Raw genomic sequence first — 16,601 nt, 5'->3', positions numbered from 1 at the left:
ATGTTAAATCTGTGCGTAGACTAAGAGTCACACCCTTCCACAAGGCGATATTAGCACTATCGGAAGTCTGTGTTAAGTATGGGAGTTACAATCACCTCAGCTCGTCCATGATTTTGTAGAACAGACCCACACCCTCAGTGACATGATGTATCAGTTTATGTATAAGTATTTGGATGAATTTACATTGCCGGAAATGAAAAGAAGATTCAAATAGAATGAGGATGTTTGTAGCATGACTAGGCTAACAACTATATAGTCTCTGAAATGAACATATTTTACTGAAAAAAGTTCATAGTAAAACAAAATAATAAAATGAAATCGAGCCCTGAGACTTTCTTCATTTTCGGAATGAATGCTAAGGAAATCTAGACTTGCCACATTTTCTAGACTTGCGTGGGCTTTCTTGGGTATATTTGCTTCAGGGTCTGTACGGCAGACTATGGTATGACAATATGCCAAATTGAGCAGTATTCATCTTTTTCTCATGGTTTAATAGAATAATTGAGGATGTGTATGTGTTAAGAAATATGGTAAAATTAGAAAGGTAACTGTGAACTGTATTTTAGATAGTATAATTTGGTTAATAATTGTGATTGATAAATATCAGTAATACAGTAAACTATGTTTATGACAAACACATTTAAAACAAACTCTGTTTTTGTCTTCTCTTTGTGTTTCTTAACCATTTGCTGTACTGTTACAACGAGCTGGAAATAGTGGTCTTTTAGAGTTCATTGTAATGTGTATTATTTAAAGGTCACATGCAATGTAATACACAACTTTGCAAATTCTGATACCTTTCGGCATGGACTTACCAAAACTAATCATCAAGAATGCCAATTCTGCTTATTAAGTTGCAAAAAAGCCAGCAAAATCAAAGTTCAAATGCTTCACTAATTTTCCCTCAGCGCTCGTGTAAAAAGTGGTTTCAACAGCTATGCTGCGCTGCGCTCATAACACATGCACAGTGACTAGGTTCACAGCGCTTAAAACAGTATGCCTGCCCGGAGTATCTTGGTTATGGAAACAAACCTTGTCACATTAAAAAAAAAACATGTTGATCATGATAGGCACTCTATCACAGAGAAAACTTAATGTCTGCCTGCTTGTCTGCTAATGGCAATTTGCAATGCACAACTTCAGTCATTGACCATGTGCAATTTGAAGTTAACACCTATCGGACTTATAAGCCGTAAGCGAAGAACCAGCTATGCATATCAGCAAATGAACCCGTTGTCAATGAAGAGGCTTTGTTATGCTTGAGTGCACACCCACCGGCTCTAACTGGGTTTGGTATTGCAGCTGCTGCTTTTTGAAGGAGGTAAACCCAAGTACAAAATATTGCACTTTTGATTTGAGATTATAAGCTTGTAATTTTGTTTATTTGTTTGTTCTTAATCAGCAATGCATTTTATATAGCATGAATAAGTGATGATTGTGTTTTAATTATGTTTGATTTTTGGTAGCATTTGACCTTTAATCTATTGGTGAAACATTCAGAATGAATTATTTTAGAAAATGTACTGAAATTCACACTGTCAAAGCATATCATCATTAGCCAGTTTCCTTCTTGCAGTGAGATTAAGTGGCCATGGTAGTTATTGGGTACTGAGAGTGGTTCTCAGGTTTAGGGATTGTCAGAAAGAATTTCCAACCCCATGTGTTGTACTCCGATTAAATCTTCCTAATTTGCCAATATCCTGGGACATCTTCCAACAAGGGCATTTGAACAAGCTTCTACTATAGGAGAGAGAGAGCAATCTCCCCTCATCACCCTTGTCCAGCTATTTTAGTTGGCCCTTGTAGTTGGAAGTGCTCTTTCACCCTGTATATTTAGCTATGAGTGAATGGCCTGATGTGCGGCACTGACATGAAGACAGGTAGCGGAAGTAATGGTAGCTGTTGTAACTCTGGTGCAAGCTGTAAATCTGATCTTACTGCCATCTGGAGACCGCCTTTACAATGTCCAGTATGAACAGGCAGTCCAGCAGTGTCACTTAAAGGCTTGATGCAGTCCAGCAGTGTCACTTAAAGGCTTGATGCAGTCCAGCAGTGTCACTTAAAGGCTTGATGCAGTCCAGCAGTGTCACTTAAAGGCTTGATGCAGTCCAGCAGTGTCACTTAAAGGCTTGATGCAGTCCATCAGTGTCACTTAAAGGCTTGATGCAGTCCAGCAGTGTCACTTAAAGGCTTGATGCAGTCCAGTAGACATATGAAGCACAACAGTGTCAGGCTTACCTGGTACCATAGGATGGTGTTGACTTTGTCAGTTACAGGGCATGGTTGGTTACACAGGATGGTTTATACTTAGTTATGTAGAATGGTTTGTTAAAGAGGATGGTATGATAGTTGGTTGCATTGGATGGTTGTGATTTGGGGGACCCTGTAAACACTTGGATGCATTGTATGGGTGTGGCTTGGTTGGTCACACTGTATGTATGTGACTGTGTTGGTTACATTGTATGGGTGTGACTTGGTTGGTTACATTGTATGGGTGTGACCTGTTTGCATTGGGGGTACGGTGGGCGAGCTGGCTAAAGCGCCAGGCTAGTGATCCAGCGAGGTTGAGGTTTCGGGATCGAGCCCACCTGTGACCGGGTGTAAAAACCTTGGAGTCAACTTTGTGTGCAGACTCTTTCAGTGTTGTCACAACCCCTAGTGTACAGTACACAGCCCTGTGCACTTAAAAGAACCCACGAATCCGTTGGTATATGACCCGATGGTGGCCACATGAACACGTGCATACACCTAGTTGTGGGTACAGCAACGTGCAGTTAACTTGGACAAAGTGCTGTGACTATGTGTCCCAGTCCACCCAGTTGTCAATTGGGTACCTCGCTAGGATGAGAGAGCCACAATAAACTTGGTGCGCCTAGTGGCAGCCAGAGTTGTATACTCCTCAGGGAGTTGAGATTGACATCCAGTGATTGAGGGAAAAAATACTAGCGCCTTGAGCATGCACTAGTGCGTGGATATGTGCTCTATACAAATATTCTATATCTATCTATTCTATATCATTGTATGAATGTAACTTATTTTGTTGCATTATATAGATTTGTCTTGGTTGGTTCCATTGTATGGGTGTGACTTAGTTGGTTGCATTGGATGGATGAGACCTGGTTGGTTTCATTGTATTGGTGTAACCTGATTGGTTCATTGTAATGAGGTGATTTGATTGCATTGTGTGCATGTGACTAGGTTGGTTGCATTGGATGGATGTGACCTAGTTGGGTGAATGTATTGGTTTGTTCCATCGTATGGGTGTGACTTGGTTGGTTGCACTGGATGGGTGTGGCTTGGTTGCACTGGATGGATGTGACTTAATTGGTTGCATTGGATGGGTGTGACCTGGCTTGGTGCATTGGATGGGTGTGACCTGGTTGGGTGTATGTATTGGCTGGTTGCACTGGGTTGTATGGGTGTGAGTTGGTTGGTTGCCATTGATAAATGGTGTGACCTGGTTGGTTCCATTATATGGGTGTGAGTTGGTTGGTTCCATTGTATGGGTGTGACTTGGTTGGTTGCCATTGGTAAATGGTGTGACCTGGTTGGTTCCATTGTATGGGTGTGAGTTGGTTGGTTCCATTGTATGGGTGTGACTTGGTTGGTTTCTAAGGATTGTGATATTCAGGTTAGTTACTTTGGATGGATGTGACATACTGTGCACACTGGATGGTGTACACTTGATTGGTTGCTTAGGTTGGTAATACTCTGGAAGGCAGCTTAGGGTGGTCGCATTGGATGGTGGTAACTTAGTGGGCACACTGGGTGGTCATAATAAAGATAGTTTGCATTGAACTTTGTATGTGATTGTTGGTAATGTTAAGTAGGGTCAATGAAGGAGATACTTTGCCTCACTTAAACAACACAATAATTCTCACTGTCCATCCACTGTCTATTATGAATTCTGCATCAAACATATTTACCCGTAAATACACAAGAATTAACATTAATGTAATAGGCAGTTAAGGGATGACATGATAAATACCCTTGTATCCCATTTTGACCTTTTCTACTGTGTTTGGTTTGGCTAGGAATGTCCAGTGACAATGTTGATTGTAGTGTCCTGGCCCTATACTGACACTCATTATGCTGGCCAGGAGATATGACTCAGGAAGTTGGGGATGGCATCTCATTTATGAAATACTCAAGATAATTGTGGCTTGACACCATTCCTCTCAAAAGAGATGGAATTGCATTATCTGAAATTATAAACATAGTTTTCTGGGCTTTTTAAAGTGTTTAAATAAAATACATAAATGATTTAACAGATTAGATTAGATAGATCTTTTAGCTCATCAAAGGCAGGTTTGCTGGCATTCCCCACGGGAGTTTAAAATGAAATGCATGGATCCATAGATCAGGATGATAATAACACATTTTCTGCATAATATCTATTATCTTAAAATGTAGCGTTATTATTATCAATGTTATTGTCACTGACTCCACAAAACATACACTGACAGACCATAGCTCCAGCTCCTTCATGCATCATACTGTGAGATGTGGGTGATGGTTCTGCCAGTTACAAGGCACCAGTGTTATAAAACATGTACTGTTTGATGTGAAGCCAGTATACTATGCATGAATGGGCTTCCATGTTAAAAGGAGCGGTGGGGTTAAAGTGTTCGCTTGTCACGCTGAAGACCCAGTTTGATTCCCCATGTGGGCACAATGTGTGAAGCCCATTTTCTGGTGTCCCCCGCCGTGATATTGCTGGAAAATTGCTACAAGTGGCGTAAAACTAAAACTCACTCACTCACTCACTTACTTCCATTTTAAAACTGTGATGAAGTATCATAGGGAGCTAGATCTTGTTAAAATGGACATTAATCTACACTACTATAAACAGCAGCTGCAGACCACTGCACTTTCTACAGCATCGCTTAAAACGTTTTTTTGACTAACAACTAGTTTCTGAAATGAACAGATCATACAGGGGGGGAAAAAAGCTTATGGTGAAATGAATAAATAATATAATGAAAAGGAATTCTCAGACGTTTTTCATTTTCAGAAGTTGTGGAAATCTAGACTTGCCATGTTTCTAGACTTGTATTGGCTTTCTTGGATATATTTGCTTCAGTGTCTGGAGGACAGATTAAATAGGTTTTTAAGTTATCTTAGACCATTATTGTCCATTTGTCTGTTTAGTTTGGTATAAAGTGGTGGAGATAAAAAAAGAACAAGTCCAAATAAATACCATACACATGAAATCAGCATTTGAATATAAACATAAAACGAATTTTAATGGTGAAATCTACAAGTTTGTAGGTTATCAGACATGTTGGGTTTTTTTAGAGTGTCAGAGTGTGTTTCAAGTCATTACTGGCAGTCCTATCACATTTATTTCAAATCATTCAAATCATTTCAAATCATACTGACATTATTTACCATCCTGGTAAAGATTTTCTGGCATAAAGCTTGAGAATGTGGATCATTGATGATTGTACATTTGTCTATCTGGTTGTCCTTGTCTAGGACTGTTTTAATGAAATGTAGTTTGCTCCTTAAAAACAAAAGGATAATCGCCATAAAAAAATGTTTTGAGATAATAACTTGTTCAACTCTCCCTCTCACAGCTACTTATTTCAAAGAAGTTAAGTACAAAATATTCTGTCTCAAACAAAATTCCACAGGCAACCAAAACATCAAATGGTGGTTCCCCTAAAGCCCCTCTGAAGTGAGAAAGAAGGCAAAAAAGTTTTACGGATGCAGATGTATTAAGTCTAATAATGAGACAATCAAGAGAATACTAAGGATGTTCACAGACTAGAAATAGTTTAACATAAAAGAACATTTGCAGAGGCAGCTGTTTCCATCAAACGAGTGTGTATGTGACATGTGACATCATGGTATTTGTGCTGTAACAGCAAATATGATCCCTTCTGACCTCCCCTCTGATCCTTCCTTGACTTGCTGATCCCACTGTGATCCTTTCATGATCCCTTGAGGAGCCGTTTGACCCTCCCCTCTTATCTCTGTGACCCCTGCTCCTGTGAACACAGCTGCCAGGTGAATGTACTTCTGGATTAGAATGCACCACAGGGTCGTATCACATTGTTCTGTTCCAGGTGCTTTACTCACTGTTATTTTCTAACAGTTATTTTGGCTGTGGCATTTTATTGTAGGAAACAAGCTTATTGTGTAAGTTCGTGGATCATGTATAAAACTGTCTGAAATCTGATTACAGTTCATACTGTTGCAATCTACTCTGCACACACAAGTTACAACCTGGAGATATTTCTGAAAGCATTTGACTGCTTGCCAAACCACAAATCTTGGAGTAAAAGGAAATGGTTTGGGAATGCAGAAGTTTGAAAGTGCAAGCCACTCTGTGGTGTCAATGTCAGATAGTCTGGAGGTGGAGCTGGGAGACCAAGTACCAAGGTGTGATGGTGTCAGTGTCAGAGAGTCTGCAAAGGGAGGCAGGAATAGGTGTGACAGTGTCAAGATCATTTTTAACTAGGCAGGACAGGAACCGAGTGATCAGTTATTAGTTTATCCTACAGTAATATTGGATATTAATATGACAGGCACAAGGGGCCTTGCTTATGAAGGCCATTGTTGGAATTGGTCTTCATCATCTTGTCATAAGAGGTGACTTCCTGGGATTGGGTGGTCAGGCTCGCTGCCACTGTTGCTCATGATCTCAGTCACTGGATTGTCAGGCCCAGTCTTGATTATTTTCAGAAAGTTCTCACATGACATTGTGGAGTGCAGCATTTAACAAGTCAACAAGGGATACAGAGTGTAAAGCATTTCATTTATAGGTGCAAGAATAAATAATATGTGGCAGCACACAGAAAAGAGGGCTTTAAAATTACAGGTGCAAGCACACCTTACTGCTGTAAAATTGATGCAGGATCTCAGACATAGGGCTTATATTACAGGTACAAGTACACAGAATGTAGTGCTTTAAACTGACAGGTGCAAGCACTCAGACATAGCGCTTTGTATTACAGGTGCAAGCACAGGGAAAGTGGGACATATTTTTATCCCCTGCCACACATTTTACAAGGGGTATTAAAATGCGCTCCGTCCATCTGTCCATACATATTTGTGTTTTCCGGAGCAGAACTTTAAAACCATTTAATATTTCTTTACCAAACTTGGCTCATAGATAGCTCTGCTGGCATACTGGTGCCTTTTGGTAGTTTTGGAATTCTGAATAAAGTATTTTTGGCATTTCCATGGCAACAAGTTTGGTAGTTGGAAGTTGGTGGTAGTGCTCTTTTCCAAAGCAGAACTCTAAAACCGGTCCCTTTTTCTTCATCAAACTTGGCACATAAATAGATCTGGTGGTGTACTGGTGTCTTTTGGTAGTTTTGGAATTCTGAATGAAATATTTTTGGCGTCTCAACAACTTTGACACAGCCTGAAACTGGTAGCAGTGCTCTTTTTGGCAAAACATTTGGCATAATCATAATTTGTGGACATATTCATGAAGGTTGTTTTGCCATTGCGGAGGATATTGATGACTTTGTCTTCTTGTCTATTAGTCATGACCTAGAAGAAGCTGTAATTTTGACATCAATTTATATATGCTTTTCAAAAATCAATCTGTTCCTCTGTCACTCACTCAAAGCTGTGTATATGTGCAGTGATCTTGAATGAAGTGTCAATCCTTATAATCTCCCCTCCATATTAGAGGTGGTAAACAGCTCACTACTGACTGGCAACAATATGCACTAAGGTGATGGGAGACCTGGGGCCCTTTTCACAAAACTCTCATAAGCCTAAGATCTCGTAAGTTTTCTCGTAACCTTTGTACCTTCTATACTATAACACATGAGTTAGGATAATAGAAATGTTACGAGATCTTAGACTTACAAGAGCTTCGTGAAACTGGGCCCTGACTGACAGTGTTTGAAGTCAATACAGAAGGTTGGGGGAGTTGGACTTCACTGTTCATTGTCACAGGAGTTATACACATGGAGTTTGTAACATGTGACGAAAAGCTGGAATGAGGAGAAGAAGCTCCAGAATTTCTATCTCCTGAATGCATGCAATCCCCTTTGACCAAGTCTTCTCATACTGATCAGTGCAGAAAGCTATGTGATGTCTATGTATTTATCATGAAGCGTGCATAGTATTCTCTTAACAAGTTTGGCCCTCTATCCTAAGGTGTTTATTGGGCAAACGTTCCATGCAGAAACAATGACAATATTCTATAATCTACATGAACAAGATATATATTGAATCCAAGTAACAATGCATGTACAAATAAAAATGTGTATAATAGCCTAGGACTGTCCAGAGATTTTCTACATTTGTTTAAGGTTGTACATTGGTAGCAGATTATGTCTACTATTTGGTTCATTGTTTGTGAACAGGCAGTTAATTTTTTTCTGTGGTAGTAAGGCTTTGAAAGTTATTAATTTGAGAGGAAAGAGAGTTAAATTAGTATAACATCTGAATATTTACCACAAGACATGAACTAGTGTCCGTCATCCCCAAGGAAAGTGTATTGATCACAGACTTGGTCCTCCTATTGATAAGAAGTGATGTAAAGCATGATAACGAATGAAGCAATTTTTGTTCTGTCAAAAACATTAATCAGTTATCTTTGAATAATTTTCTGTAATAAATGGCAAATCAACTCGAGAATCAAGTGTAGGTGTTTTTATTTAACCAGCTGAAAGAATAAAAGGCTTTGTATGTTTTATCGTACTTGAAGCAATGTACCATTGATGTTACACCAGGAGACTGAAGGCGGCTCTCATTTGGGGAATCGGACATGATACTTGACAAGGGACACTTTAACCATAAAGAAACTCCCAAGTGGGATGTTTCACAACTCAACAGCTGTCATGCTCTTAACATTTGGTATTCATAACCTCTGATGACCTGGGTTGGAATCCCCAGCAAGCCATGGGTGGTGAGGTAGCCCAGGGGTTAAAGCTTTCTCTTCATGCCAAAGACCTGGGTTCAGTTCCCCACATCGGTACAATGTGTGAAGCTTATTTCTGGCGTCCCGCTCACAGGATCAGGTGGCCAGACTTGCTGACTTGGTAGACACATCCCAATTGCATAGATTGAGGCTCATTATGTCAGTCATCTCATCCAGACTCGACTTTATAGACACCATTATATAGGGAGAAATTGTTGAGAGCAGCATAAACAACAATGAAAAGACTATTACTCAAGAACCTACAGCAACAGTTTTGGTAAATAATTGCTTTAATATTTTAAGAATCAATGTGTGAATGAAATAGCAACTACCATCCAAATTTAGATAAGCTACAGAAATTAATAACCTTGATTCAGCAGCCTTATAATGCGTCACTTTATGAAATTAATCTATAAGAGGCGTAAGTGTGCCAGTGTGGATCACAGAGAGGGGCTGTGTATTATGTATACTGTTTCGTCAGCTCAGTGAAAGATCTTGTGTCTAACACTTAAGCCTATCTCTCACTCCATATACCACAGGCAACCGATGATTGATTGACCACTTCCTTTACCTACCGCAAAGCATAATGTGAGTTTGATGTGTACAACATTGTCACAAATAGCTCACTAGTCATTGGGTTATTAGAAAACACACATGTTGCGTAGGTTCAATGTCTGTGTCAGTGTTGTCATTTAGTAGCCATTCTTACAGACCATGGAGCCTTAACTCCTCCATTCCTCACACGTCCCTTTCAGCACTACCAGCCTGTATTCAATTGCAGCTCCAAGTGCTTTACACTTAGGTTTCTGTTATTGAATTACTGTTATTTAACCTCCTTATAATTGAGGTTTCCTTTATTGAATAATTACCATTTAACCTCTTTACACTTGAGGTTTCCTTTGTTGAATTATTATCATTATGATTATCTACAGATTAAGATAGATATGCAGCAGAGAGGGCTCGGGTGATCCTGGCACAGTCAGGCTGGTAAGTCTCATCATCAGCTCAGAGCCCTCGCCCCATCTACACGCAGCCCAGACAGTGAATGAGACTTCTCCCAGGAAACACTGCCTAGTTGAACCCACCAAGAACTTATTATTATTCAACCTTTTTACATTGGATGTTTCTTTTATTGAATTATTATTTTTAAACCACTTTACATTCAAAGTTTCCTCTTTATCTTTATACATTATGGACTTCATTTCAAGGGATTGTATATCAATATGGCTATTGGGACAAATATTTCAAGATCTACACCCATGTTTCAACTATTGTGTAGTGAGAATATAAGATGTTATAGCCTCCATTTTATATTATCACTGAACCTTATGATATCATGAAATAAGTAGACACAGCATTGCAGGACAAAAACTGTCTAAAACAGCTTCTTTGAAAGACTTGATCTATGGACTGATTATTAAAACATGAATTCTTTCATTTAGATGTAGTGTTGGGTAGCCTAGTGGTTAAACCAATCGTTCGTCATGTCAAAGGCCTGGCTTTGATTCCCAACATCAATACAATGTGTGAAGTCTATTTCTGCTTTCCCCGTTGTGATATTGCCGAAATGTTTTTAAAGTGGTGTAAAATTAAATTCACTCACACTGTTTTTTTTGTTAAGGTTAACTTTGAAGTATTTGTTTGTAAAATAGCTGGGTCTGTTTGTTTCTAAAGTCTTTGTTTTGTCCTGTTAAGATTTTTCATGTTTTTGTTGAAGTAAGATAAGAATTCCATATTTCATGAATTGTGTGTTTTGAAGATAAAAAATGCATGTATATCATTCAGTAAAGTTGAAGAAATATGGACCTTATCATCAGGGGTCTTTACTTAGAATTTTACAGGTTCTCTGGATCATGAAAGAAAAGCTTAATTTCATGTGGCACGTTCTTATGTTATGTTGGCTCACAAGTTGTGGTGTCTTGAAAAAGTGAGTTTTTCACAATGCTGTTTCTAAAAGTGTGAAAGTGCACCAGATGCAGGATTACCAGAATTACCCAAACTGGTATATTTAGTGTTTGCATATATATTCACAGACATGTGTTAAATGTATTTATGTGTTGAATCAAAAACATTATAATGGGTCATACATGCTTTATTCTCATACTGAGAAAAGACCTATTTGACAATGTATGCAAATTATATCATTGCATGTTTATACACTAGCTGTTACTTAGCTGACTTTACATCAGGAGAATTTGCATCATCAGATACATCAAACAATGTTGTCCCTTGATGTTTGTGTGATGGTGTACGCACATGTAGCTTGATGACCCAATGTTGTATACATGATGGACGTGTCGGAGGTAACTACAGTTTCTGACTGATGTACAACTGGTTCTGCAACAAATATAATGACAAGAATGCTGTGGAGTCACTAACGTTCCTCCATTATTTGTTCGGGGTTGTGAATTTACCTATATATAAGAAAAGGAAAGAAAAATGTGCTTATATGGCCAGATGTTCATTTTTGTAATGAAATTATGGAAGGGTACAATTACAATTATTCTACCTCACACTTAAGTGTCGCTTTCTGACTGGCTTAGTGCTCTTCTGTTATTTACAGTGTACCCTGTTTGCAAGTGAGTAACAGTTTTAATGTACCCATCTGGGAATGCCAAACACGTTTGGGACTTCATGATAGCTGTTCTTTATCTTGAATAACATTGAATCACATAAGATGTATGGAAATTACCTTTGGACTAAGGGAACTTGAACAAACATCAATGCTACATCAACCCATGTGCCCCTTGTGGCCAGTGAACAACTTACGACATCATATAGAATAGAAATTACTTTGAAGTCTATAAATAACGATTGTTCAAATGGGATAATTATTCATCTACCATAACACTTGAGGTTTTGTTTTTGTTCGTAGCATTCTCTCTCTGTGTCTCTTTCTCTATCTCTTTCTTTCTCTCTCTCCCCCCCTCTCCCTTCGAGATATTAGATTCTTCATCAGTTTGTAGTTATAGTCAGGCTGCATTGCTTGGTCATGCTAATGACTGATCCTGGATGATTTGCCAGCTTTTCAAAACCCATGAAGATACAATCGTATGATGATTGTATGGATGCTTCTGTAGTAGATAGGAAAAGAAGCTGCTGTAAAATCACTGTCGCTTTGCTATAGGGTTACCTGTGTCCTTTGGTTAATACTAGCTTAATGTCTGTGTGAAGCAACAGTGTGACGCTCCCTTACTCTAAACGGTTACCATTACCATAACCATACATGTATTAAATATGAATTGCTTTGTGTATGTTCTAAAGTAGACGTTTTGATAAATGTTGTTTGTTCAAGTGTTTACTTCTAGTACGAAGGCCTCAGGCCCATATATAATGCAGAGTATACAGCTGTATATACAATATATATTATATATATTATGGTACTCATATACTGTTTATGTGATATCTATCTATTATTTAAAATTGTACATGTATTTTCTCTTAATTTATATGCATGCCATAGGAATTTACTTAAGCTTTTTACAACTACTACATTATCCGTTGACAGAAGGAGTCTAAATTTGTACATATTCATTTTTTGATGATACACAGAAGGGAGGTACTTCATTCGTAGCGTGCTATATAGCATACAAATGAATAAAAAATGGTACTTGTTTTCAGTAGCTAGATAACAATATGGACATAAAACGCTGAGATTTATCTATTCCTAACCATCTCCCTTCATTACATTTTAATCTTAATAAACCACATCTGAACTTAACAAATATATTCCTAAATCGTTTGTCAATTGTGCAATCTAAAATGCTTTTATATTTACGATTTAAACGTGTTCAAGCCCTAAATAAAGCAAGGCTGGGTTCCCAGAGTCAGGCTCTGAATTTCCCATCTCAGTAGGGCTCCTTTTCAATTCAAATGGGTTTATTTGTTATTGTCAAAATTAGAAAGTCTTTGTCAGTGTTATTTTCTTTTAGCCCCAAATGAAGCATGACTAGATTTTCTTGTTGTAAATCTCTCATGTCACTGGGTCTCCTGTTCAGTGTAGAAGGAATTTTTTGTTGCTATCAAAATTATATATATTCAGAGACAAAAAGTCTTATCCTGTTTTATGTTGTGTTCCAGGTGTCTGCCTGTTGTGCTGACATCTCTCAGGATAATCATGTAACTAATGATCGACCGATTGAGCTCCTGGTAAGTACAGATTTCTTCATTCCTTCACTTTAATAGCTCCATCATTGAACCCAGACTGAATTCAGTGTTCCAGTCTGTGAGAAAACTTCTGTGGGATCTGTATTGTGTGTATTAAGGGTGTATTGACTCCATCCATGAATTTGTCTGTACTAGTGCATCTCCCTCTTTGTCTTTTAGGGAGCAGAGCTTTAAAGCTGTTCAATATTTTTTCAGCAAACTTGGCACACAGAAAGATCTGGTGGTGTACTGGTGTCTTTTGGTACTTTTGACATTCTGAATGGAGCAGAACTTTTAAATCATTCACTGTATCTTTGTCAGATTTCATACATATGCATATGTAGTGGTGAACTGGAGCCATTTGGTACTTTTGGAATTTTGATAAAAATGTAATATTCTTCCACAAGACTTAGAGGTACAACAAATCCCCATCCCCATTTTGCACCACTTCTACTGTGTGAAAAAATTAATTCAACAAGTTTTTTAAAAATATGGTCAGTTTTAATTACTGGGGGGATTTACTGTTGGAAAATACAAGAATCACATATAAAGTTATCCAACCACAGCTGTCAGATGATTGTGCGTTCTCTGAAGTTCTTATTATACCACACCCAAATCTGAAATTATTTCACCAGTGCAGCAGCTACTTAACAAGTTAAAACATAATCGTGGTATGTCAGCAATGCTGTATGGGCCAATAATATGATTCTGCAATCGTTTAGATCTGTTGACCAATGCCAGTTCGCTACATTTCACATCACGTAATTCCTAGTATAGAATCTGACCTTGCACCCAGTGCCAACTATTCCTGTCAAATTGTTCACATTCTTCATCACAGTAGTTCAATCAAAGAAAAGCAACAGATGGATTTCAACCCAGAATGCTACATCAGAATCCTGAATTCTCCAGGGGTCATCGAGTCCCCATCTTTTCCCTTCCTGTAATGGCAAACATCTTAGATTGTCATAAAATACCTACACACAAAAAACCATGTTATACTTTGGTATTTCCCCTGTGCTGGGATGTTCCAGGCCGTGTTGGCTTGCCTTGATCCTCCTCCTCCCAAGGCAGCGGGTGGGGGGTGGGTGGGGGTGGGAGATGGGGAGTATCCTTGCTGCTATATATAACCTTCACACTTCACATTTGCATGAATGAAGCTGCAGGATTCCATTCCATCCATTAAAGAGCCTGAAGAAATCTGTTTGTAGGAGGTGCTTGATTTTGAAGGGAGATAACTCCTATGTGAATACAGTACTCTCTCTGTGTCTTTCAACATGTTCGCATGTGATAATGGTGGAGTAGCTGGTGTATTTACAGTCTCAATCACTCTATACAGTCTGATCCCCTTAAATAAAAATTGCATTGGACCCAGAAAAACTTGGCAAATTTGCTGATCATCAGGAATGTAATGATAGAAAGAGTGTATTGAATGTAATTTTTAATCAACTAACTGATTAACAATCCATATTTTTATGCAGATTTATCGGTGTACAACTACTAAGTTATTTACTGTGTTTTGACGCCTTCAAGCCTCTGTTCTGTTAAGATATAGTTTACAGTTTATATATGAATCTGTTTTATTTCTTGTCTTTGCAGATAAAAATGTACAGTAGGAAATCATGCAGTTTAATATCAATATTTTAATTAATTGTTAGTAATCTCAGTTAACTAATGTCAGTTAAAATTGTACAGTTTGGGATCAGAAAATGCATTTTCTATTTTTAAGCAGGTTTGCTTTTCCAAACTCGAGTGACATAAGTGTATGAGTGACCTTTTGGTAGACTTGAACATGTCTATTAGGTAATAATTTCATATTTTAGATGAAAATTTCTAAAAAATGATAACTATCTATTAGCAGACTGGCGTCTTCAGACCCTCTTAGTAGACCTGCCTCTTTAAGTGATAGAATTACTATGCATCAATAGCCTTATTATTCAGACAGCAAGGTGGAGCAAGGTGAACAAGAAATGGCTCTCAAAAGAGAGGGATGGACTTTGTTTCAGGAGCACAACTTGAAAACGTCTCAGTATCTTTCTGCAGAACTTGGCAGATATATGAGGTGGACCCCAAAAGTGGTGCCTTTTGTTATTTACATATTTTGGGCATCTTTAATTTTCTTGGTTTCCATGGAACCGATTCTTACTTAGTCTCAAAAATGGTGGAATGCGCTTCGTTTCCGGAGCACAACTTGAATATTTGTTATTATCTTTCAGAAATATTTGGCACTTATGTGAGGCAGATCCCAAATTGTCGCCTTTTGCTATTTACAGATTTTTATGGTTTATCATTTTCTGAGTTTCCATAGAAACGATTTGGACTTAGTCTCAAAAGGTAGGGATGGGCTTTGTTTCTGGAGCAAAACTCAAAAACATCTCAATATCTTTCAGTTAAACTAGGAAGATAAATGAGACAAATCTTGATGCAGTACCTATGCTATTAACAGAGTTTTGTCATTTATATTTTTCATGGTTTCCATGGAAACGATTCATACTTAATTTCAAAAGGAAATGGGATTCTTTACAGGGCACAACTTGAAAACTTCTTAGTATCTTTCTGCTGAACTTGACAGATATGTTAGGTAGACCCCAAAATGGTGCCTTTTGCTATTGACAGATTATTGTGGGGAATTGAACCCAGGTCGTCAGGGTTACGAGCCAACGCTATAACCACTAGGCTGCCCCACTGCCCTTGTGATATATCTGATATGCAATGATCATTCAATAAGCTATGTAGGATAATGCTCATGTCATTTATTTGTTGGCTGTACCGTATATGAACAGTATTAGCAATGAGAAAATAAGGAGATATCACAGATACACTTATCTCACAAAATCTGTGTTTAGTTCAAGGAGGTCGTGCTGCATGACTAAGGTGTGATGTGGTATGATGATATATGGCTTTAGGATAGACTATCTTCAGTTTACCAGCAACTTCATTACTTGCTTTTTGAGATATGCTTTGTGACTAGGTGAGGATACTGTTCATGTAATAGGGATCTTATGCAAAAATTTGTGCATGAATTTTGTGAAAAATCTACATTAGAAGCGTTTAGTGATTATAATTAATAAACTGAAACCACTGTGCCACTGTTATGTCCTGCAGAATCAGATTCATGACTCAAGACGAAATCATTGAATGAAAAATACAATATCAATACTGAGGAATTTTAAGAAGACTGGCTCCAGGTCTGTTAGACAGAGGTCTGGACAGAGAGCCCGAGGTAAATGGCTTCCTACCCAGTCGTGAGTGCAAGAAGATACTTACCCCACCAAACACGTTTTGCGGGGAGCATTAAAATGTCTATCTGTCTGTGCATCCATGGCTTTTCTGCGGCATATCTTTAATATCATTCAGTATTTCTTCACCAAACATGGCACATAGATTTGGTGGTGTACTGGTGTCTTTTGGTAGTTTTGGAATTTTGGATTAATATGTTTTGGCATTTCCATGGCAACCGGTTTGACTTTGACTGAAATTGGCGGTGGTGCTCTTTCAGGGTAGAGCTCACCAAAGTTGGTACATCGATGGTGGTGTTAAAACTGTTCTCTGTTTCTTTACCAAACAC

At 38.3% G+C, this 16,601-nt stretch overlaps 1 protein-coding gene across 11 annotated transcripts in view; it reads left to right on the top strand.

The window, feature by feature from the left end:
• The window catches only part of LOC137285054 (calponin homology domain-containing protein DDB_G0272472-like), a 168,086-nt gene that overhangs the window by 51,043 nt on the left and 100,442 nt on the right, over positions 1-16,601 (top strand). For all 11 annotated transcript variants that reach the window (XR_010956942.1, XM_067817246.1, XM_067817247.1 and 8 more), the window contains exon 2: positions 12,971-13,039. The gene's annotated coding sequence lies outside the window, so the exon portion shown is untranslated. The remainder of the gene's footprint in view (positions 1-12,970; positions 13,040-16,601) is intronic.

The sequence above is a fragment of the Haliotis asinina genome, chromosome 5 (assembly GCF_037392515.1).
Source record: "Haliotis asinina isolate JCU_RB_2024 chromosome 5, JCU_Hal_asi_v2, whole genome shotgun sequence".
In the NCBI taxonomy this organism is placed as follows: Eukaryota; Metazoa; Mollusca; class Gastropoda; order Lepetellida; family Haliotidae; genus Haliotis; species Haliotis asinina.
Note: the sequence above shows the minus strand (reverse complement) of the source record. Positions and strands in the feature narration are given on the sequence as shown.